Below are 24,204 nucleotides of genomic sequence, written 5' to 3' on the forward strand. Positions count from 1 at the left end.
TGAACTATTGTATGGCCGACACCCAAGGGGCTTATTGGATATAGCCAAAGAGACATGGGAACATGAGGTTACCCCTTACAGAAGTGTAATAGAGCATGTTGCCCAGATGCAGGACCGCATTGCTGCAGTCCTACCCATAGTGAGGGAACACATGGAGAAAGCTCAAGAAGCACAGAGGAATACGTATAATAAGGGTGCTACGGTCAGAATTTTTTTTCCAGGTGATAGGGTACTAGTTCTGGTTCCCACCGTGGAGAGTAAATTCCTTGCTAAATGGCATGGGCCATATGAGGTCTTGGAAAGAGTGGGAGAAGTAAATTATAAGGTAAGACAGCCAGGTAGGAGGAAACCTGAGAAAATTTACCATATAAACCTACTCAAGCCCTGGAAAGATAGAGAAGTCTTGTTAACCCTAGTACCCCCAGGTCCGTCAGAGAATCAAGAAACTGACCCAGAGGTTAGCATAGCTGAAACCCTGTCTGTTCATCAGAAACGAGAGGTTCAGAATTTAGTGAGAAGAAACAAAGAAATCTTCTCAGCCAGGTAGAACTAGCGTAATTGAACATGACCTAGTCTCTGAACCGGGGGTCCGAGTTAACCTTAAACCGTACCGAATCCCGGAGGCCAAAAGAAAGGCTATAAGTTTAGAGGTTAAAAAAATGCTAAAACTAGGTGTAATTGAGGAATCCCAAAGTGGGTAGAACAGCCCTATAGTCTTAGTCCCAAAGCCAGATGGTACAACAAGGTTTTGTAATGACTACCGGAAACTAAACGCGGTGTCAAAATTTGATACTTATCCTATGCCCAGGGTAGATGAACTTGTAGAGAGACTGGGCAAAGCCCGATATCTCACAACCCTAGACCTAACAAAAGGGTACTGGCAGGTTCCCCTCACAGAAAGGGCAAAAGAAAAGACAGCCTTCTCAACCCCAGACGGCCTCTTTCAGTATAAGGTGTTGCCTTTTGGCTTACATGGAGCTCCCGCCACATTCCAAAGAATGATGGATAAAATTTTAAAACCACATGCTCGGTATGCTGCCGCCTACCTGGATGATGTGGTAATCCATAGTGAGGATTGGCAATCCCACCTTCCAAAGGTCCAAGCTGTGCTTGACGCAGTCCAGTCTGCTGGACTAACTGCTAACCCCGCTAAATGCACTATTGGTCTGGAGGAGGCCAAGTATCTGGGATATTCTATTGGCAGAGGTTTACTCAAACCCCAAACACTCAAAGTGGAGGCGATACAAAATTGGCCAAGGCCAGTTACAAAAAAACAAGTAAGGACCTTTTTGGGGTTAATTGGGTACTATAGAAGGTTTATTCCCAATTTTGCAACTAAGGCAACCCCACTAACTGACCTCACAAAAGCAAGAGGACCGCTAATGGTAAAGTGGTCCCCCGAAACCGAACAAGCCTTTAGAAGCCTGAAAGAAGCTCTCTGTGCCCAACCAGTGTTGGTCACACCTGACTTCTCCAAAGAGTTCGTAGTCCAAACCGACGCATCTGAGGTAGGGCTGGGGGCGGTACTCTCCCAGGAGTCTCAAGGTGAGGAGCACCCCATCCTTTATTTAAGTAGGAAACTAAATCCCCAGGAGAAAAATTACTCCATAGTAGAGAAAGAGTGTCTCGCAATAAAGTGGGCTGTAGAGACGCTCAAATACTACCTGTTGGGGAGAAAATTCCGGTTGGTCACAGATCATGCACCCCTTACCTGGATGTGTCAAAACAGGGAAAAGAATGCTAGAGTGACCAGGTGGTTCCTAAGCCTACAACCCTTTAAATTTTCTGTGGAACACAGGTCAGGGCACAAACATGGCAATGCTGACGGGTTGTCAAGGATGCACTCCCTAATATCCATGGTCGCTCATCCCTCGAGGTCTGAGCTGGGGGGGAGGATATGTGACAGAAACCAGGGGATGGTAATAAATTCCGTATATAGGGCTCCCAGGATACTAAACAGTTTCTATCCTGTTTGGCCTGGGAGTGCAGCCTTATAATACATGCACTCCATCCCACAGTTTGGCAAGCGCTGGAACTGAGGGATGAGAGATCCAGACCAGAGTTTGTCTGCTGCCTGATTTCTGTCACCTGTCATGCTAATTAGGAATCAGGTATGTAAGACTGTTTTCCTGTTTGCTCTGGTCTCTCCACAAGAGCCAGGAGGCTGGAAGGCTGCTGAACTACAGAGGGGAGAACCCTCTTCCCCAAACAGGTTCAATCTTTCTGTTCATTTGTATAAGACTGCAAAAGTACCTTGTTTTGTTGTGGGGAGTGGAAAAGCCACTTCCAACCCTGAGTCAGGGATATCTAAGTTAAGTTATCGCTCAGGTGAGCAGCTTTTGTTTTGATCTGTTTTCTGTTGTATGCACTGTGGCAGTCTCAGTGCCTGGGACTGAATAAACCAGGCATAGCCTGTTTAAAGGAACAGTACGTGACGCCTCATCATTTAACCTACCCTAAAAGACCGTGTTCTAAACAGTCCCGGACAAACGACGGAGCCCCAGAGTAAGCCGTTTGTCACACGTATTAAACCTTCAAGTAGTTTCCCTACTATTGAAGTCAGGCTTACAGGTCTGTAATTTCCCGGTTGTGATCTAGCTCCCTTTTTAAATATAGGCACCACATCTGCTTTACGCCAATCTTGTGGTACTGAGCCTGTGGAAATGGAGTCCTTGAATATGAAATATAATGGTTTTGCTATTACTGAGCTTAACTCCTTGAGAACTCTTGGATGCATGCCATCGGGGCCAGGTGCCTTATTTACTTTAATTTTTTCAAGTCGCTTATGAACTTCTTCCTCAGTTAACCAATTGTTCATTAATATGGAGGTTGTGGCTTCCTCCTGCGGCACTACTATTGAACTTGATTCTTCCCTGGTAAACACAGAGGCAAAGAATTTGTTTAATACCTCAGCTTTTCCTTATCTCCAATAATCTGCCTACCCATCTCACACTGAAAGGTTCCTATATTTTCTTTTCTCATTTATTTGTTATTAAGGCACTTAAAGACCTTTTTAGGGTTGACCTTACTTTCTATTGCAATCCTTTTTTTCATTATCCATTTTTGGTAATTTGATTGCCCTTTTGCAATTTTAGTTACATTCCTTATAATTCTGATACGATGTCTCTGTCCCTTCTGACTTAAAGAATCAAAACGCCTTCCTCTTCTTGTCTATTTCCTCCCCTACCTGTTTATTTCGCCACTTTGGTTTTGACTTATTTCTTTTATACTTATTACCCAAGGGTATACACTGATAAGTGTGCTTTTCTAACAATGTTTTAAAGACTGCCCATTTATCTTCTACAATTTTCCCTGCAAAAACATTATGCAATTGTATTACTCCTAGATTAGACCTGAGTTTATTAAAATCTGCCTGTAACAGGGGAGTAATCCCTGTTCAAGTAATGTGCATTTAATCTAGCAGTGTGGTGGTTAACTGCTGGTAGTCAATTAATAAACACCACCTGCCTGATTTAGATTGCTTACAAAAACCTGTCTGTTGAGACAGGAAGTGACTCCTTAGCTCACTTGTGAGCTGACTTATGGAGACAGAGCAGGGGTTCTTGAGTCTCCCAGGAGAGACTGACCAAGAGAACACAGATCTCTGGAGCTGACCATGTCTTGAGCTCTGCCAGAAGACACAGCAGAGCTGATTTCAAGACACAGGGAAAACTACTAAACCTGAAGCTGACACACCCTGTGGGAAGGGAGCTGAACCAGGAACTGAGAAGATTTTCCCTCCAAGAAACAGATAAGACTTTCATTCTTAAGAGACTTCTTGTATCTGCTTATTTCATGCTATGTGTTTGGGGCTGGGAGAAATGCTTGACTAAGGGAGATGTGAATTATTGCATAGTGTTTCACTAGAAATACTCCCAAGTGAATAGAAGTTTTGTTCCCCCCCCCCCTGTGTTTGGATGGATTTCCTGATGAAAAGGAAAAGGCACAATAAAGCCTTATTATAATTTCACCTTATAAAAGTCTCCAATTGTGTACCTCTGTGAACGTCCGTCTACACTGCCTTTCTAAAGTTTAAAGTCTTTGTTGAACCCAAGTAATCTATTTTGTGATAATTTATTTCAAATGAGACCATGTTATGATCACTGTTACCCAAATGTTCCAGGACTTGAATATTTGTTATTACTTCTACATTGTTTGATATGACCAAATCCAGAACTGCCCCTCTCCTGGTTGGTTCCTCAATAATTTGGGTCATATAATTATCTTTAAGCACCCCCAAAAACCTGTTTCCTTTTGTTGTAACGCTAATCTCATTGCCCCAGTCTATGTCTGGATAATTAAAATCCCCCATTATGCAAACATGACCCAGTTTTGATGCCTTCTCTATTTGCAAAAGTATTTTAGCTTCATCAATCTCACAGATATTTGGTGGTTTATTGCATACTCCCACAAACATTTTCTTTATATTTTTACCTCCACTGCTAATTTCTATCCACAAAGACTCTACATTTTCATCACTCCCTTCATAGACATCATCCCTTATAATAGGTTTTAGATCCAGTTTAACAAATAAACTTACTCCACCGCCCCTTCTATCTGTTCGATCCTTCCGGAAAAGAGAATAACCCTCTAAATTAACTGTAAAGTCATGAGTTTCATCCCACTATGTTTCAGTAATGCCTAGGGGCAATCTGTCTACCCCAGGGGGGCGCAAACTTTTTTCCCTGCGCCCCCCTGCCGGCTGTCCCCTCACTCCCGCGCCCCCCCCAACCCCAACTTACCCTCGCACGGCGTAATGACGTCACGTTGCCATAGCAACGTGACGTCACATGACCTCGCAGCGTCATTTTGACGCCGCGTTGCCATGGCGACGCCGGGAGGAAGCAGCCGGAGCCACGGGTAAGTATGGTTTACAGAGGCCCTGCAGCTCCCCCGGCACTTAATTTAAGTGCCTTCGGGAAGCGCGCGGGGCCTCTGTAAACCCCGCGCCCCCCGTCGGCAGTCTCGCGCCCCCCCTGGGGGTCGCGCCCCACAGATTGCGCACCGCTGGTCTACCCGATCCACAATGTGCCGAACCTGAGCACCCGGGAGACAACAAACTGTTCGGTTCATGCGGTCCCGGTAACAGATTGCCCTATCTACCTGTGAAGAAATTAACCTCCTTCATTCTTACAGCGGCGAGATGTGAGGTAGCGGCCTCCTGTAAAAAGGTATCTACCCCCTCCAAGGGAATGATAAAAAAGAGGATCAATGAGGTGATGCTCATGGAAAAGCTGACTGCTTTCCTTAGGCAAAACACAATAGCCTTCTACAAAATTTGTGAACCATGGCTAATCTTATAGATGAGTTCGGACATTCACCCACTTTGTATGAAAATAGGATAATATAAAAAGGAGGGCCAAGACACCCTGACCTCAAACCCGAATTGATAGACTTAGTGGCTCAGAAAGACGGAGGAGTCCCGTATCAGTGACCACGACCGTGAGAGGCGGATGAGCCTACCACTTGTGGAAGTAACTGGTGGCTGATCCAGGTATTCTCCGGTACAGATGGAGGTACCTTCCGGTGCCAATGTCCATGTGGATGACGACAATGCCACACCCGTGCAACGACCGGATGTCGATGTTCTGCCGGTGAGGGATCTGGAGATGTACCAGAACCCCGCGAGACCTGCCGGAGATGATGTCTTACTACTAGCGACCGCTGGGGCGGATGAGAAGAATCCGATTCCTGCTCCGGTGAGTAATGCTATAGCTCCGGTGAAAGGAACCGTCTTTATACAGTCCAGGAAAGAAAGTTTGGCCCGCCAGGATGCAGCCGCTGCAGGGGGCAATAGGGCCTTGACCCCTAAAGAAGTGGCCTATTATCATGCCCACTTATTGGCATGTAGTCCGTATCACGTTGGTGACGGTCCAGGTAATATATCCACTCAGGACATTGACCGGGACTCTACTACATTTAAAGCCCCATACCCATCGACTAGTATTACCCCTTCTTTGCGACCCGCTAAGGGCAGTGTATCTACTGCCAGGGTGGTGCCCCACCAGGAGAAGCTGACCGGGCCTCTAGAGACTATTACTCCAGCAAGAAGAGCCGGCGGGCCGCTAAGACCTTAAAGTCTTCTAGTGATTACCGGGATTGGGATTCTGAGGGTGATGTGTAGGATGATAAGGCCGAAAGTGTTACTTCTGGGGTAAGTCAACGGCAATGTCTGTACATTCTAAGGGTTCAGGGTTCTCTTCGTACACTCCCTCACACACACAGGGTCATCCTTAGCAGCTCCAGTTGAGTCCCTAGATTTCAGGGTTATGTGCCGTACATGGATTGCACCCATTTTCTGTTAGAAACAGATGACATAATAGATCATTGGAGGGTGGAAGGAAAGTTCAGCCCGAGAAGGCCGCAGAGGCATGAGACACAGACATCAAGAGATAAGGCTGGGTATAGTGCAGCCCAAGGGAGTGGCCTTAGATGATTACGAACCCCCTGTTCAGGAACCATTGTTCTGGGTTCAGCCAGGCCAGGCTGAACGTCACAGGTTAACTAAAGTCCGTCAAGCTGAGCGGCATGTAGTACAAAAGTATCGGCATTCGCAAGGGTTTGAGTACCCCTATGTTTCGGAACCGTTGATGAGGGAGATTGACAAGAATCGGGAGAGGTGGCTGATAGAGATTGTCAGGGCCTATGTTATGGAAGACAGTAGGAGCACCTTTCATAATGTGGAGGAAAGCGTAGCCTATGTTGTGGGGGTCTGGAAAGTGGGGAGGTCAGTTTACATGGACCGGGTAGAGTATGTGTCTGAACGGCGGCCTGATGAGAGAGTGTTCTCTATCATGGTGCCTGATGATTCAAGAGCTCTAGTAAGTTAACCAGACCCAAAGCACTATTACTGATGAGGTTCTCCAGGTTGAGTGGGACTTATGTTTCTGTCAAGCAGCTATTTGATGGTTATCTTCAAATAACGCTGTAATGTACTGTGATCACAGATAATGTTATCATGCATATAAAATGTGATAATCATTGTGTGAAATGTTTTTCTGTTATGTTCAGGTTACCTTTAAGGAAGGTACCAGTAAGTCCTGGTAAAATCAGGCTTCCAGTAGTCAATATGGGTTTTCCCCACTCACTGGTGCTGCACTTGAGTGACAGGGGGAGGCGGTGACATCAGGCCTGAGCATGGCCAATCATGGGACAGACCTGATGCCCCCTTCCTGGCTGTACTTAAGGCCAGTGCCACCCCAAATTTAGCAGTGCCTCAACCCCCTTGAGAGAGGCAGGCTGCACAGCCAAGAGCCTATTGACTATGGGCCTTCTCTGGTCCTCCTCTTCCATTCGGGGGAGAGTGAGTGTGGGCCATACCTCTGCCTCTGCTAGAAGGGCAGGGAAGAGCTGGGACTGCTGTGGGTGCCCTTGGCCTGTAGTGAAGGTCCAGAGACCACCCTTCAGTGGGTAGCTGAGAATGAGACTGTATTGGGTAGAAGATTGCCATGTACTGCTGTTGGTGTACAGACAATAAACCGTTCCTGTTATTATACCTCTGGCCTGGTGTGTGATCTTACTGGGAGGAGGAGAGGTAATCGGTTCTACCGTGGGAGATCATCTTCAATTCCCTGGAGCCTATGGCAGATGGAGGCGTTGCCCTGCTAAAGATATGTAGAGTATGAACCCCAGAAGCCTAGTCCGGTGTCCCCACTACCATCGGCGGACAACTCAGCTCTCCTGTTACTAGCAGGTATACACACCATACATGACCAGTAATGGCAGAATCTCCCAGAGGGTGGGGGAAACACTGTTACATATGCAATGCAGGGAAAGCACTCAGGCATGCAACACCTTCTCTTACATTTCCACCCTACTATCCCATACTTTAGGTTATGTTTCCTTTCTTGTCATACTAATGTAGCCATGTATAAGATTGGTGTACATATCTCTTTCTCATGTTGGCAGTAAACCTGGTAAGTATGCAGGATTGCCAGCAACAATCAATGGAGGTTTGCCCTCACACCCTGGTGAGGTGTCATATGTCCCCAAAGGAAGTGACAACATGCAGTGTTGACAACATGCAGTGATACATGACAAGTGACAACATGCAGTGATACAGAGCATGTTTGTTCTCCGGGGGGTGATATAAGATACAGCACTGCCTAAAGTTAGAAGTCAGTTTCCTGTTGTTGTGCTGCTCTGTTCACTGAGAGGCACGTGAAGGTCTGCAACAATGTTGCAGTGTCTCCTGTTAGCTGTGAGTCAGTGAGCAGACGCAGCAGAGTTAGAGGAGCTGAGAGAGACAAAGCAGCTCAAGAGAGGAGTTACAGCAGCCAGAGAAGCTGGGGAATCTCTTTAAGAGTAGAGGTGGAAAGCAGATCTATTAGGGTAAGGGACCTTCCTAATGGAGTGCTGCAAGGAGATGAGCGGCTGAGCTGCTAGCTGTGAGGGGCAGCTTGCCCATACCACCAATAAAGATGCCCTGTTTGAATATACCTCCACTGTGTGAGTGTGAAATTACTCGCAAGTGGATGGCACCACCAAGAAGGAGTTCCTCACCAGGACCATCTCCCTGCGGAAGCATAGACCCTGATGAGGTGGAGGCGCTGCACAAGATGTAAGTTGAACTCGCACCCACTACCTCAGCTACCTGCCTGTTGATAATCCACTACTAACATCAAGCGGGAGACTCAGGAGTTCTGTTGCTTACAGGTGCACCACCAGACACATACACGTAATGGGGGATTGGTTAATAGAGTACCCGGGCCAATGTGAGATTGGTGGGGGATAAACCCGTTACAATTGGAGGTGCTGCTGAGAAATATATACCTATCAACAGGACATGCTTTTGCTAGGCACGCTAGGAAACAGGGAAAGTGTATACTGCCACTTTGTGCTGCGTTGGGAAGGAACCGCAGGGAGACCCTGGGAACCTGAGAGGAGTGAGTGGGTCTGGAGAGGGACTATAGCTGTCCGAGTCACCTTGAGGTCGCGCTAGGGGTAGGACGCCTGAAGGGATAGACTGGTAACTAGGTCAGGAATCCTGGAGAGGGTCTGCACTAGGCTGACCAAGAGAGGTAGACGCCCAAGTACTGCATGGGAGCCCCAGAGTACTCTAGCCATTCCAGATCACTTACCAAAGGGAGGCCAGACTGGGAGGAAGGAGATACAGTAGACACTGAGAGAGTGAGCCTAGCCTGAGGTAGTGCACACACGAGTTAAACGTATGTTAGGTACACAAGGTGGTGCACAAGGCATGTTTGTTGTATCGGTATGGCAGCTGCCCCGCAGAGAGGAGCTCCATATACAATCAGAACAAACACCGCAATCAAAATGGCGACGGCGTTGGAGTCAGTAGTAATGTTCACTCAGTCCGTTGCGTGTGAAGAGGACATAGGACAATTGATGAAGCGGTACTACAGTCTTCGTCAGAAAGACGGAGAGGAGCTATTTGATTTCCTCATGCGCATTAGAAGAGTCTTGTGGGAGATACGGAATAGGGATTGTATTACGGACACCGAGATGAATGTGTGGTGTTGTGATCAATTTCTGAGAGGAGCGACACCTGACCATCCTATTGTAGTCAGGACGAGGTGCTCCTGGATGCGGGGTGAACCCCTTTCCTGGGCGAAGATAAGGGATGAGATACGGAAATATGAACTTACCCCTGCTGCTAATGGGGGTGGCAGATCGATCCAAAATGGCGGTTCCCGCTTCCCTGGGAGACCGCGTGGGCCAGTTGCAGAAAATTCTGCAAATGCTAAAATTGCAGAAAGTTGGCCGGGATTGGCGCCACAAGGAATACCACACCCTGCGGGGAGGTATGGCGCGAAAGCTGAGGCCGCGCCCTCAGAGACTGTGACGGACTCAGAGCCAATTAGGGGCCATGATGTGAATCTGTGTGACCCTCCCCAAATCTTCACCAGGGGGAGCGAGAGTTTTGAGCAGTCATCAGCCATGTCTGTTCACCAGGAGGAGGAGCCGGGACTCTATATCACTATGAGTGCTGCTGAAGTTCAGGCTGTCTTCAGGAAGAAGTTACTTAGTGCCTCCCGCAACCAACACCCAGCTGTGGTGATGTCCCAGCCGGCGGACCACACCAGTGAAGCTGGAGATAAAGAATCACCTACCTCAGCTGTGGAGGTTGTGGAGGGCCCGTGTGCCCAAGTGAACATTTTAGACCCGGTTCCCGAGCAGGAATCACCTGCCCCGCTATCTATGGAACCAAGCGAACCATCGGCGGAGAAGAGCGCGACCGCAGTGGAGGTATCGGAGCACGCCAGCTTCGTACCTATATCCACTGGTTGTATCACAGAAGAACCCGGTGACTACCTTGCGGAGGATCCGATCGTGATATCCTCCGAGGCAGAGGTTAAAGTCCCATCGGTGGTGATGCGCCTACCGGCGGACCACTACAGCGGTGTTGGAAGAGAACCAGCCCTTACCTGTGTAGCGGCGGAGTGGAGTCTCGTGTCGCCGGTGCAGAAACAACCTGAGAGGCGGAGTCCCACGGCCGTGGTGACTGATGGAACAGACGGTGGAGAGGAACCCATCCCGAGCCGACGGAGCGGTGAGATACATCCTTACCCTCCCGAGGCACCGGTGGTGGCAACGGCGGAGAAAGGCCTAGCCCAGACCCGAGCGGAGCAGAGAGCAGAACCATCACTTCCGGCGGCGGATGTCGTTCTGGAGGAAGAGGTTCCGGTTGGGAACCCAACGCAAGATGGCGGCGAGTCCAGCGAGATGGCCGTGTCCTCTCGGCCAAGCAGCTATACCCGGTTGCCGGGGTCCGAGAAGAGCCAGCAGGCCCTGGAGAAGCCTAGGAGTAAGGAGGCGAGTGAACTGGAGTGCCAGTCCGATGGTACTGGGCAAGGTAGCGAGAAGTTGCGGGTCGTAGCCCCGCGTATGCCGGCAGTGTTTCCCTATGCCCAACCCCCGGCCATAGTTAAAATCCCTGCCCCTGTCACTTTTTCCTACGGGTCCCAGTTTAGCCAAGGGTTGTCTGGGGAGTCCCGAGCCACTTTTGAAGAATGGACTGGGGAAAATCTGGACTGGGGTGACTGTTTTACCTCTGATGAGGGATCGGGGAGGAAAATGGCTATGCAAAGGATGTTATACAGCCCTAATGATGACAATCGTGCTGTTGGGGTGGGATGTGATTCTAAGAGCATTGGGTCAAATTTTGGGTCTCCAGGAACATTGGGAGTTTCATCTGGGGATTTGGGTAATGTTGCTCATATGGTGCCTATTGCCCGGGGAGCCCCCTATGTGCCTTCACTGTCAGAAAGAGTTACTAGGGATCGCCAAAATTGGGTACGTAATTTTCACCATTCCTGGGAGGGCGAACTTACGTTCGAGATGGGTTCCCTTGATGCAGAAAATTGGGATCCTGGCGGGTTAGATGAGATGTGGTGTAGTCACGAGGGGATATGCTACATCTTCAGGAGATGCCTTCGGGAGGTGTATGGGCATGATCCTTTCGGTCCATTAGCATCCATGCCAGAATTTTGGGCTGATTGTGGGTGTCCAGTATGTCACCTAGAGTGTTACAGCATTGATGCTCTAAGCCCAGTGGACCATGCTGTGCGCAAGCCACCTTAAGAGGGTATGGTAGTACCAGTAATAGATACTCCAGCATGGAGAAATCCTAGTTGTTACACATCTACGTTAGGATGTATCTTTAATAATGTGTTGTTATGTTTTGCAGTGCTACCTGAAGGAAGGTTCCGCAAATTTAGGTCCCAAGCGAGGACGTTGGGGTTCCACCAGGGGGAGAATGTGGCCATGTATAAGATTGGTGTACATATCTCTTTCTCATGTTGGCAGTAAACCTGGTAAGTATGCAGGATTGCCAGCAACAATCAATGGAGGTTTGCCCTCACACCCTGGTGAGGTGTCATATGTCCCCAAAGGAAGTGACAACATGCAGTGTGTTCCCACTTAGTGATACAGAGCATGTTTGTTCTCCGGGGGGTGATATAAGACACAGCACTGCCTAAAGTTAGAAGTCAGTTTCCTGTTGTTGTGCTGCTCTGTTCACTGAGAGGCACGTGAAGGTCTGCAACAATGTTGCAGTGTCTCCTGTTAGCTGTGAGTCAGTGAGCAGACGCAGCAGAGTTAGAGGAGCTGAGAGAGACAAAGCAGCTCAAGAGAGGAGTTACAGCAGCCAGAGAAGCTGGGGAATCTCTTTAAGAGTAGAGGTGGAAAGCAGATCTATTAGGGTAAGGGACCTTCCTAATGGAGTGCTGCAAGGAGATGAGCGGCTGAGCTGCTAGCTGTGAGGGGCAGCTTGCCCATACCACCAATAAAGATGCCCTGTTTGAATATACCTCCACTGTGTGAGTGTGAAATTACTCGCAAGTGGATGGCACCACCAAGAAGGAGTTCCTCACCAGGACCATCTCCCTGCGGAAGCATAGACCCTGATGAGGTGGAGGCGCTGCACATGATGTAAGTTGAACTCGCACCCACTACCTCAGCTACCTGCCTGTTGATAATCCCCTACTAACATCAAGCGGGAGACTCAGGAGTTCTGTTGCCTACAGGTGCACCACCAGACACATACACGTAATGGGGGGTTGGTTAATAGAGTACCCGGGCCAATGTGAGATTGGGGGGGGATAAACCCGTTACACTTAGAGTTGATGTTATCTGAGTAAGACAGACATGTCTAAGCAAATTCATATTGGCGGCCATATTTAAGGGATCCGGAAAAGGTTATCCCATAAATATGTATGTAAAATGTAAAACAGCTAAACACACTATTCTTATGGTCACTATATAAATACCACTGGAAGAGTGTTTTTTGTTGTTGTTTCAAACAGTTTTTTTTATTTATTTTTCAGTTATAATCCAGGTGGGGGGCTACAGAACAAAGAAGGGGTGGGTTGGGAACAAAAAAACAATCAACGTAATTAAATTGACAATACATTACAGAAACAATAATAATAACAGTATTACAGGAGAACTCGTTGTGCATTGTCTAAAACCACTCTCTAGTCAGTCTGTTGAGAGAGCCATTTTGCAATCCTATTGGTGTGGTTAGATTTGTTTACGGAAACCGATTAGGTTAGGTATTTAAAGGATCCATTCCTCTTCTACAGAATAACTTAATCCTGTAATCAGAGGGGTTTGTGGGGAGTGATATTTTATTTCACATTAGAAAATAATTATAGTCAACAATATTTTAAAGTTAAGAAAGTATTTAAAAAACGTATTAGAGAATGTGAAACAATGTGTTAAATTATTTCCTCACTATGAAACTATTACAGGGCATATGTGGTATAGAAGAGGTTAACAACTTGAATTATTTCCTTCTGTAGCGGTGTTTCCCCCACCCTATGGGAGATATGGCCGCTATGGTGTGTGTGTGTTGCGTTACCTGTGGCTCACAGTAGGCCTGAACCTCCGCCGCTGGGAGCCTGGGGTGTACTTTTCTCTCTTGACTACGCCTCCATTAAGGGATCCCAACTTGGTGGGATAAGACAATTACAGGAACAATACCAATAATACACACACTCATGTATATGCCAACAACCTTTATTGAACACAATAATATCGGTACCCTGTACCACACAGTAATATAGGCCCCAGCCTGATACCACCAGTGAGTGTCCCCAAATTACATTGGCTGCCAAGCACCAATACCATGATGTCCCTTTTTCCCAATGTCAAGGCCCACCCAAAGTGTAGGAGATAGCGCTATCCTGTGAAGTGTTGGTGCACTTAGGTGGGTACCTACCCGGGAGCTCAAGCACCCGGGTGATGCAGATAACGAAGAGGATCCGTTTGATCCAATTTTGTCATCCGCGATGGCGTCCGTCTCCGCGTGGGGGGAATTCCGGTGTGGATTATATCACCTTGCAGTCTCTCGCAGGGAGCTATTCTGGTCCCAGACCACAGGCCACAATCACCGTGCAGCATCTTCACTGTGTCCCTGACACTAGACAGTAAATGGGGAAGCGTTCCTATCTAAGGGGCCATCGCTGAAGAAACCACAAGCTATTGTGAGTCGGGGTCTGGCTGGGGCCTAATGGGGGGTCTGTGGCCTAGTGCAGGGGCCTACTGACACCACGCACATACACCCTTACCCTCTGATGTCCCCGCTCCAACTGGCGTGGTCCCACCAGCGCGCCAAATTTATCTTCTTCATGGCCAAGATTCTCCTAGCCCTATTGGCTGCCAGGCAACACATGGTATGCAACCCCTGAGGCTGCATGGACTTATAGTTCCCCTGCAGAGCTTTTGGGTGTAATGGCTGCCGCAACTATCTTAATGCGCATGTGCGAGGTGGCGCAAGATGGCCGCCACGCTATTGCGATCTATTGCACATGCGCGGCATGTATGGCTCATGCGCTGCCCTTAACAAGATGGTGGAGCCCCGGCGACCCGCTCGCCACTCCCTGACACTAGCCACCTCCACAATCCAACAGCCGCCTCCCTCCCGCAGCCCGGAGGTAAGAGGGGGACCTGGCTACACTTCTAAATATAGTGCTCATGTAGTATTAATAAGTCTAATTAATGTGTTGCACATGGCAGTCTGGGCTAATAAAGTACTGCACTTTTTATCTTTATTCTTCCTATAGCAGTGATGTGTGTATTATGCTGTACAGTAGGTACAAGAGGAAACATATCACACTGTAATGCTCACTATCTATGCCAGGGTTGCGCAAACTTTTGCCCCTGCGCCCCCTGCCTCTTGTCCCCTGGTGCTCGCGCACCCCCCCTTCACTCAGTGTGGCATCAAATGACGCGTGGAGTCCTGCGACGTTATGTCACATGGCGCCGCATTGCCATGGAGATGCTTCCAGACGCCAGCTAAAGCAAGGTAAGTGTAGGTTCCAGAGGCCTCATGCAATCACCCGGCATTTAATGTTAATGCCTTGGGGTCTCTGCAATTGCCCACGCCCCCCCAGAAAAATCTCGCGCTCCCCCATGGGGGTGCGCCTCCCCCCAGTTTGTGCACACCTACTCTATGCTGTAGTATAAGAAAGTGTTACGCTGTGCTCAACACGGACAACGAGGGACCCCGAAACTGAGGAGAGATGGGTAACAAACTGCACCCACAGCTACGGGGACACGCCTGGAAAGTGGAAATTAGGCGTCTGGAACCATCTGGGAGTATAAGATAAAGTAAGATACTCGCCAGACGAGAAGGGAGATTCCAGAAGATAGGTGGTACCGAGAGCCTGGGGTTCAGAGCCGGGTGGTAGGTCAGAATCCGCAAACCTGAGCTAAAGGGGTCGGGGTGTCCAGAAGGTCAGGATACAGACCAGGGGTAGAAGAGCAGGGCGGATCCACAGCCAGGCCAGTTCGGTACACAAAGGACCACTAAGGAGACAAAGAGACAGGGACTGAGACAGGCACGACCGTGGTTAACACAGCACATACAAAGCTATGCTCAGCCAAAGAATGAATGGCTGAGCAAGGTATAAGTAGGAGGAAGGACCAATAGGGAGAAGGGGAGTAACGAGGGAGCGGCCCCAGGGAAGATAGGGATTGGTAGGGAGACTTACCACAGGTGTATCAGATGTGCAGCTTGTGAGCGGTGCACGCGCATCAGGCGTGTGTGCCGCGCGGGAGAGACGCCCGCGGCCTCAGCTGGGGGTGGGAACTCCCCCTGAGGGCGGACGCAAAGGTCCCCTGCCGTGCGCGCGCATGCGAGAAGTTAGCAGCCGCTGCGGGAAGCGGAGGAGAGAGGAGATCCCGCCCGCGACGGCGTGGAGGCACATCAGGAGCAGCGGCGATCACAGCCGCGGGGGGGAACCCCTCCAGAGGAAGGTGCCCCCCTGGACCTCACACCGCGGCGACGTGAAGGCACACCAGGAGCGGCGGTGAGTCCCCTCGTGGGGGGAACCCCTCCAGAGGGAGGTATTCCCCTGGACCTCACAGTACCCCCCCCTTGAGGAGCGGCCTCAGGACGACTCCAATATGGCTTTTGGGGAAATTTGGAGTGAAAGAGCCTTAACAGTCTGTGGGCATGTATTTGATGGTAGGGTACCCAAGATCTTTCCTCTGGGCCAAAGCCCTTCCAGTGAACCAGGTATTGTACCGAACCCCTCGTTCTCCTGGAATCCAGAATAGACTGGATTTCGAACTCTTCCTGACCCTGAACTATAACTGGTTTAGGGTCAAACAGTGTCCTATGGAACCGTGAACTCTGGGACACAGGTTTCAGCAGTGACACGTGGAACACGGAGGGTATCCTCATGGATGGAGGAAGTTCCAGATGATAAGCCACAGGATTGATTTGTTCCATTACTGGGAATGGACCCAAGAACCTAGGAGCCAGCTTGTAGCTTGGAGTCTTCAGTGTAATATTCTTGGAGGAGAGCCAGACCTTATCCCCTGGTTTGAAAACTGGTGCCCGACGACGGTGACGATCTGCCTGTGTCTTTTGTCTATGGGTTGCGTTCCTCAAAGCCTCTTGGATCCTTTTCCAGGATTCCTGAAGATCCTTGATTCGGTCATCGGTTGCTGCAACCCCGGAAGGAACCAAGGTGATGGGCAGCTGACCCGGGTGAAAGCCATAATTAATGAAAAAAGGGAATTTTAACGTGGAGCTATTCTTTAAAGCGTTATGGGAAAACTCTGCCCACGGAAGTAAATCTACCCAATTGTCTTGGCTGTCTGCGATGAAGCATCGGAGGTATTGCTCCAGAGTCTGGTTCGTTCTCTCGGTTTGCCCATTAGTTTGGGGATGATACCCGGACGAAAAATGGAGGGCGATATCCATCCGGTGAGCGAAGGCTCGTCAAAACTTCGAGACAAATTGTGTACCTCGATCAGATACGATGGAAAGAGGAACTCCGTGAATGCGGAATATATCTTTAACAAAAATGTCTGCCAGGTGTGACAGGGTCATTGACTCAGTATATGTTAATAGGAGATGGCAGTATGCATGCTTTCCAGTAGACGAGGGGTTAACCCAGCTTGTTAAGCAGACCACAGGTGATTCAAATTAAGCTAGTTCACCTGCTTTAAAACAGGAAGAGGAAATGCCTCTGGGGCGGCAGTCTCTCTCTCTGAGGTGCAGAGAGAAGACAGAGGAGTGTTGACAGACAGACAAGCTGCACAGATTGACCCTGTCCCAAGGGGGAGAATAAAGCTCCCAGGTAAGGAGCCAACTGCTATTGCTGAACCTTGTTGGGCTGGACTAGGTTAGCTAGCCAGCCAGGTAGTTAGCCTGCACTTTTTGTTTAGCCAGTGCCCCGACAGGGGTTAGGCTTTTGTTTACGTTTCAATTTAAAGGGACAGTGTACCCATTGTTTTAGTTACTTTTTTTTGGACAAATAAATCCACCAGCACTATTTCACCAGAAAAGTCGTGTTGTCTCCTCACTTACCACGACCATCCTGCCACACAGGGTAGGGGAAATGGGTAGGCCTTTGATGGGGAATGAAATGGGCCTGTTTGGAAAACGATCCACGACAACCAAAATGGTGTTCATCCCTTTAGAGTTTGGAAGTTCCACCACAAAGTCCATGGACAGATGACTCCATGGACGTTCTGGTATAGGGAGGAGTTGTAAAAGGCCATACGGCTTTTTACCAGCGGTCTTAACCTGGGCGCAGATTGGACAAGTCTTTATGTATTCTGAAATGTCCTGCGACATGGTTGGCCACCAAAAGGTGCGACCAATGAGGACAGAAGTCCTGCTAATGCCTGGATGACCGGCTGACCTAAAAGAATGACCCCACTCAAGAATCTTCTTAAGGAAGCATGGGGCTGCATACAGACGGCCGACCGGTACTTTAAGGCCCCTCGGAAGATTAGACTGTGCTGCCATAACCTGATCCAGGATATCAAAAGAATTGGCTGAAACAATATATTTAGAAGATAAGATTGTGTCGGAGATAACCTCGGAATTGTCCTCAAACAGGAATTGACGTGAAAGTGCGTCTGCCTTTTGATTTTTTGAACCAGGAATGTAAGATATGAGATAGTTAAATCGCGGAGACCATCGAGCCTGACGTGCCCCAAGGCAACGTGCACTCTCAATGTAAAGTAAATTTTTATAATCAGTGATCATCGAAATGGGGGTTTCCGTTCCCTCCAGGAGATGTCTCCATTCCTGAAGGGCAAGTTTGATGGCCAGGAGCTCTCTGTTTCCGATGTCATAGTTCCGTTCTGCCGAAGAATTTTTTTTTTAAAAGAACCCACAGGGATGGAGTTGGGCCTGTGGGGACTGTCTCTGAGAGAGAATGGCGCCAGCACCGACGTCGGATGCGTCTACCTCTAGGGTAAAGGGGAGCCCGGGATCAGGGTGACGCAAAATAGGAGCAGAAGCAAAAGATTTTTTGAGGGAGTTGAAAGCTTGGAGAGCTACAGGACACCAGACTGCTGTATTAGCTCCCTGTTTGGTGAGGGCAGTAATGGGGGCCACGATAGAAGAAAAATTCTTGATGAATTTACAATAGTAATTCGCAAATCAGAAGGATCGCTGTATGGCTTTCAGGGAAGTGGGTTGTGGCCATTCTAAGACAGCCTTAAGTTTGACTGGGTCCATAGAGAAGCCAGTGCTAGAAATGATATATCCAAGAAAGGGAATGGAAGAAAGATGAAAAGAACATTTCTCTAGTTTAGCATAGAGATTGTTCTCCCGAAGGCGGGATAGGACTAACTTGGTGTGTTGAATGTGGTCAGAGAGGGATTTGGAAAAAATAAGGATATCGTCAAGGTATACGATGACGAAGCTGTCGAGAAGATCACGGAAGATCTCGTTGACAAACTCCTGGAAGACCGCCGGGGCATTACACAGGCCGAAAGGCATGACCAGGTATTCATAATGCCCATCCCGGGTGCTAAAGGTGGTTTTCCACTCGTTGCCCTGGCGGATGCCGACAAGGTTATAGGCTCCGCGGAGATCAAGTTTGGAAAAAATCGTTGCCCCCTGTAGACGATCGAAGAGATAGGAAATGAGTGGCAGGGGGTAACGATTCTTGATCGTAATCTTGTTAAGACCTCTGTAGTCAATACAGGGGCGCAAGGAACCATCCTTCTTCTTAACAAAAAAAAACCCAGCACCAGGAGATGAAGAATTGCGGATAAAACCCTTCCGTAAATTATCCTGAATATACTCGGTCATGGCCTTAGACTCGGGTATGGATAAGGGGTAAGAACGGCTCTTGGGTAAGGTAGCACCGGGAAGAAGGTCAATAGGACAGTCAAAGTCTCTATGGGGAGGTAACACTTCCGAACGTACCTTATCAAAAACGTCCGCCAGGTGCCAGTAGACCGTTGGAAGGGAAGTTTTATACTCTACGGGTAGTTCCACTCCGGATAACATCCGTTTGGGGAAAAAAAACGTCTAAGGCACTATGGGGGTTCCATCGTATGGGCTCCTTACAAACCCAATCTAATTGTGGGTTATGAAGTTGCAGCCAGGGGAGTCCCAGAATTACATCTACCGATGGAGTGAGGATCACGCCCAAGATAATCTTCTCTTGGTGACCGTCCTCCGTGGAGAGGGATAGGGAACAAGTCTCCAGGGAAATAAAGGCTGGTTGGAGTGGACACCCGTCTATGGCCTCCAGACCAACTGGAACAGCCTTAGATCGGAAGGGAATCCCATTCTTATAGGCAAAACTCTGATCAATAAAGTCTCCCTGAGACCCAAAATCTATAAATGCAGAAGCGGGGATCAGGAAATAATTCCAGGCCAGAGAAATAGGCAGCATTATACAAGTGGGAAGTACTTTAGAAGAAGAAAGAGGAGAAACGATTACACCCAACGAGATCCTCTCATACCTTATTGGGTCCTGGCGTTTCCCGGTCACAGAGGGCAGCTTACCTTGGGTCCCGGCGTCTCTCGGTCGCTGAGGACAGCTTACCAGCAGATGGCCCGGATGACCGCAGTAATAGCACAGTCCACCATCTCGTCGGCACTGTCTCTAAGACGCGGATAGACGATGACCTACGAGCTGCATCGGTTCTGGCTCATCCATGGGTTGGGGGACGTGATGGACGAGACTACGGCTGGAAGATCGGGAGGAGTTGGTAAGAGGAAGAGTGCGTTCAAGTCTTCTCTCTCATAACCGCTGGTCCACGCGGATGCAGACCGCAATGAGATCCTCCAATCTGGTGGGTCTCTCCATAGTGGCCAGCTGGTCCTCTCCATAGTGGCCAGCTGGTCCTTGATGTCATCCGACAAACCCTGCCAAAAGGCTGCTGACAGTGAGCCATCATTCCAGGAGGTCTCCACCGCGATGGTCCGGAAGTCCAAAGCATACTCGGCTACAGGACGAGTACCCTGGGAAATGTGGAAGAGAGAAGAATCTGCCATACTTTGACGACCAGGCGTATCGAACACTTGCCTGAATTCTCGAAGAAAGCGCCTCTAGCTGGAGAAGTCGCTGCATAGGGCTTGGTTGCTCAACCTCTTTGGGGTCCATGTCTGTTGGGCTGAGCATAATGTTAAGCTGTGCTCAACACGGACAAGGAGGGACCCCGAAACTGAGGTGAGATGGGTAACAAACTGCACCCACAGCTACGGGGACACGCCTGGAAAGTGGAAATTAGGCGTCTGGAACCATCTGGGAGTATAAGATAAAGTAAAATACTCGCCAGACGAGAAGGGAGATTCCAGAAGATAGGTGGTACCGAGAGCCTGGGGTTCAGAGCCGGGTGGTAGGTCGGAATACGCAAACCTGAGGTAAAGGGGTCGGGGTGTCCAGAAGGTCAGGATACAGACATGGGGTAGAAGAGCAGGGCGGATCCACAGCCAGGCCGGTTCGGTACACAAAGGATCACTAAGGAGACAAAGAGACAGGGACTGAGACATGCACGACCGTGGTTAACACAGCACATACAAAGCTATGCTCAGCCAAAGAATGAATGGCTGAGCAAGGTATAAGTAGGAGGAAGGACCAATAGGGAGAAGGGGAGTAACGAGGGAGTGCTTCAGGGAAATTTGGGATTGGTACGGAGACTTACCACAGGTGTATCAGATGTGCAGCTTGTGAGCGGTGCACGTGCATCAGGCGTGTGCGCCGCACGGGAGAGACGCGCGCGGCCTCAGCTGGGGGCGGGAACTCCCCCCCGAGGGTGGACGCAAAGGTTCCCTGCCGTGCGCGCGCATGCGCGAAGTCAGCAGCCGCTGCGGGAAGCGGAGGAGAGGAGATCCCGCCCGCAGCGGCGTGGAGGCACATCAGGAGCAGCGGCGATCACAGCCGCGGGGGGAACCCATCCAGAGGAATGTGCCCCCCTGGACATCACACCGCAGCGACGTGAAGGCACACCAGGAGCGGCGGTGAGTCCCGTCGCGGGGGGAACCCCTCCAGAGGGAGGTATTCCCCTGGACCTCACAGAAAGGGGACAAATCAGGCTCATAGGAACTTTTTCTGGTCAGACTAATAATTGTAGAAAGATATCCTAAGGAAATAATCTATTAGAAAGATTCACTTATTTATTGGGAATTTATAACCAGTCCTCGACAAATCTGGTCGGAACGGGCGACTAAATTTTGCCCGCTGGCAATCTGTGCTGCGGTTTTCTTAAAATTCCCCGGCACGCACCGCAAAAAAAAAAATAATTAAAAAATTCCCCTACCTGATTGCGTGTTGGAGTGCTGCCAGGACTTTGGTACAATTCACACAGGACCCACCCACCGTAGAGACGGAGGCGTCGCGGTTCGCCCCTCTGAAATCGTGGATCTCATTTTTTTTTTTATAACTTTGGTTTTATTGTATTTTTCATCAGCATACATGTACAGTCATTGCATCCGCAGACATTGTACCAAAACATTTTGTTGTACTTTGACACTTATCCAAAACGGGTAAGGGGAAAAAGGGGAACACAGGGAGGAGAAAGGGGGGGGGGATGTGGTGCGGGGCACTCTCCCACCGGATCGATTGGTATTTGTTAACCCCGACTCCTGGGTGTTCCAACGCCTTACTCCCTTCCGGGCTCTCTCGTCGGGTAGGGGGCCTAGGCTCCAGCTCTGTTCACTCGTCGAGGGCACTCCTGTCGCCGATTGTCCCTAGTAACTCCTACTCTGGGCCTCGATCAAGGGAAAACGCATCTACCACTATCATAGCAGGATGGAATCCCGCTCTACTCCCGGGATGTCCATCTGGGCCAGCCAAGGCGTCCAGGTGTTTAGATAAATTTCGCCAGTGTCATTAACTAAACTCGTTAATTTTTCCATCTGGCATACGAACCAAATTCTGTTCCGAATCTTGGGAATTGGTGGAATTTCGGGTTGTTTCCATACTGCTGCGATCTCACACCGAGTTGCTGTTGCGAAATAGGCAACCAGTTTATTACTTTATTTAGTCAACCCCAGTGTCGGCCTGTTCAGCAGGAACCGCCATGGGTCCAAAGGGATTTTGAGGTTAAGAATCCTCCCGAGCCAATCTCTAATTTCTCGCCAAAGCGGTCTAATCCTCGGGCAGGACCACAACATATGTAACAGGTCATCTGTTCCCCGCACTGTCTAGGGCACAGCGGGGAGTACCCTGGTACAAATTTCGATAATTTCATGGGAGTGTGATACCAGCGCATTAATACTTTATATGCGTTTTCCCTTAATGTCATGCAAATAGAACGCTCAGCAGTAGCCATAATAATCTTAGCCCACTCCTCTACATCTAGTACCTCACCTAGATCCCTCTCCAATTGATCCATGTACTTCAGTTTGTGGTCGACCTTTACCCCTGAACCGATTACTTCTCTGTACAATTGCGATGTGAGTCCCCGGGTATCAGTCTCAACTAGACAGAGCTTTTCAAACATGGTTAGTGGGGGTCGAGGGGTAACATTAGTATCGAATGCTCGCAGTTGGAGGAATCTGAATATCTCTGAGGCGGGGATGTTTGTTTCCTTTCGAATTTGTGCAAAGGGCTTGATATCTTTTCTCCCCTCCAGATCTCGGAGCCTATGTATGCCCAATTGTTTCCAGATTGTAAATTCCTTTCTGTAGAGGGCTGGAGCAAAATCCGGGTTGCCCCAGAGCGGGGTCATTAGCGATCCTCTAGATGACAGAGTGCACCTACATTTTTGGCCTCCCAGATAGCCAGCGAGTTAGCCATTGAGGCCAGCGGCTTTTTCATCAGCTTCAAGGCTGTTTTGGGTAACCAGATCAAGCTTTTCAACTCTATTGGGGAGCAAGCTTCACTTTCCAATGCAACCCACCTTTTCGAATCCGGGCTTGTGTGCTATTGGGAGATTTGGCATAATTGTGCCGCTTTGTAATAAGATAGCAAACAAGGTACCGCCAGGCCCCCCTCCAATGTTGTTTTTTTTAGAATCATACCCTTTACTCTCAGCTTTTTCCCCTCCCATATGAATTTGGATATAGCAGACTGAAGTTAGAGTATGTCCGTCAGTCTAAGTGGCACCGGCAACGTCTAAAACAGATACAGGATGTGTGGGAGGAGATTCATCTTAATGCTATGTATCCTACCGATCCAAGATATTCGTGGATCCCATTTTACAGCTGGAACCTACCTTCTCTGACCCCTGGACCTCGACTACACACAACGACCATTCTGACCGTTCTACTTCTGGACCCCTGCTACGCACAAAGACCATCCGACTTCTCCTATCATAGACCGCGGCGAGGACGACGACTATTCTGACCACTCCTATCCTGACCCAGCTACATGACTACAACTCTAGAATCCGGATGTGGTTGCGCGGTTGTTGGTCGGTGTTCTCTAACGCACCCACCTCAGCCCTGCGGTCCCATCCTGTTTGTGGTAAGCACCCATTACAGTATGCTCAGCCCCACAAACATGGACCCCGATGAGATGGTTGAGTACTGCACAATCACTCTGACATGTTTAACCAAATATAGAAACAGCTTGACCAGAATAGTCGGAGAATGGAGCAACTTCTACTTACAGTACAAGCTTTGACTGACCAGGTTAAAAATGTCCCATGTGGAACCTGTCCCCTCAGCGGTGTCTGCTCCCACAGCTTTTCCCATGAACGGAGCCTACAAACCCAGACTACATACACCCAACCGCTATGGCGGCGAACCTCTGGGTTGTCGCGGGTTTCTTAACCAGTGTTCTAATCAGTTTGAATTTATCCCGTCACGTTTTCTATCCCAGCGATCTAAGGTGGCCTATATTGTATCCCTGCTAGTTGAGGATGCCTTGGTGTTAGCTTCACCCATCTGGGAACAAAGGCCGGACCTCACGTGCGACATAGGCCGCTTCACCAAGGAGTTCCGCAGAGTATTAGACAAGCCCAGACGCAAGGTAACTGCTGCCTCATCCCTCTTCCATATTTCCCAAGGCAGTCACCCCGCGGCCC

Source organism: Ascaphus truei, chromosome 2 (assembly GCF_040206685.1).
Source record: "Ascaphus truei isolate aAscTru1 chromosome 2, aAscTru1.hap1, whole genome shotgun sequence".
NCBI classification, from domain to species: Eukaryota; Metazoa; Chordata; class Amphibia; order Anura; family Ascaphidae; genus Ascaphus; species Ascaphus truei.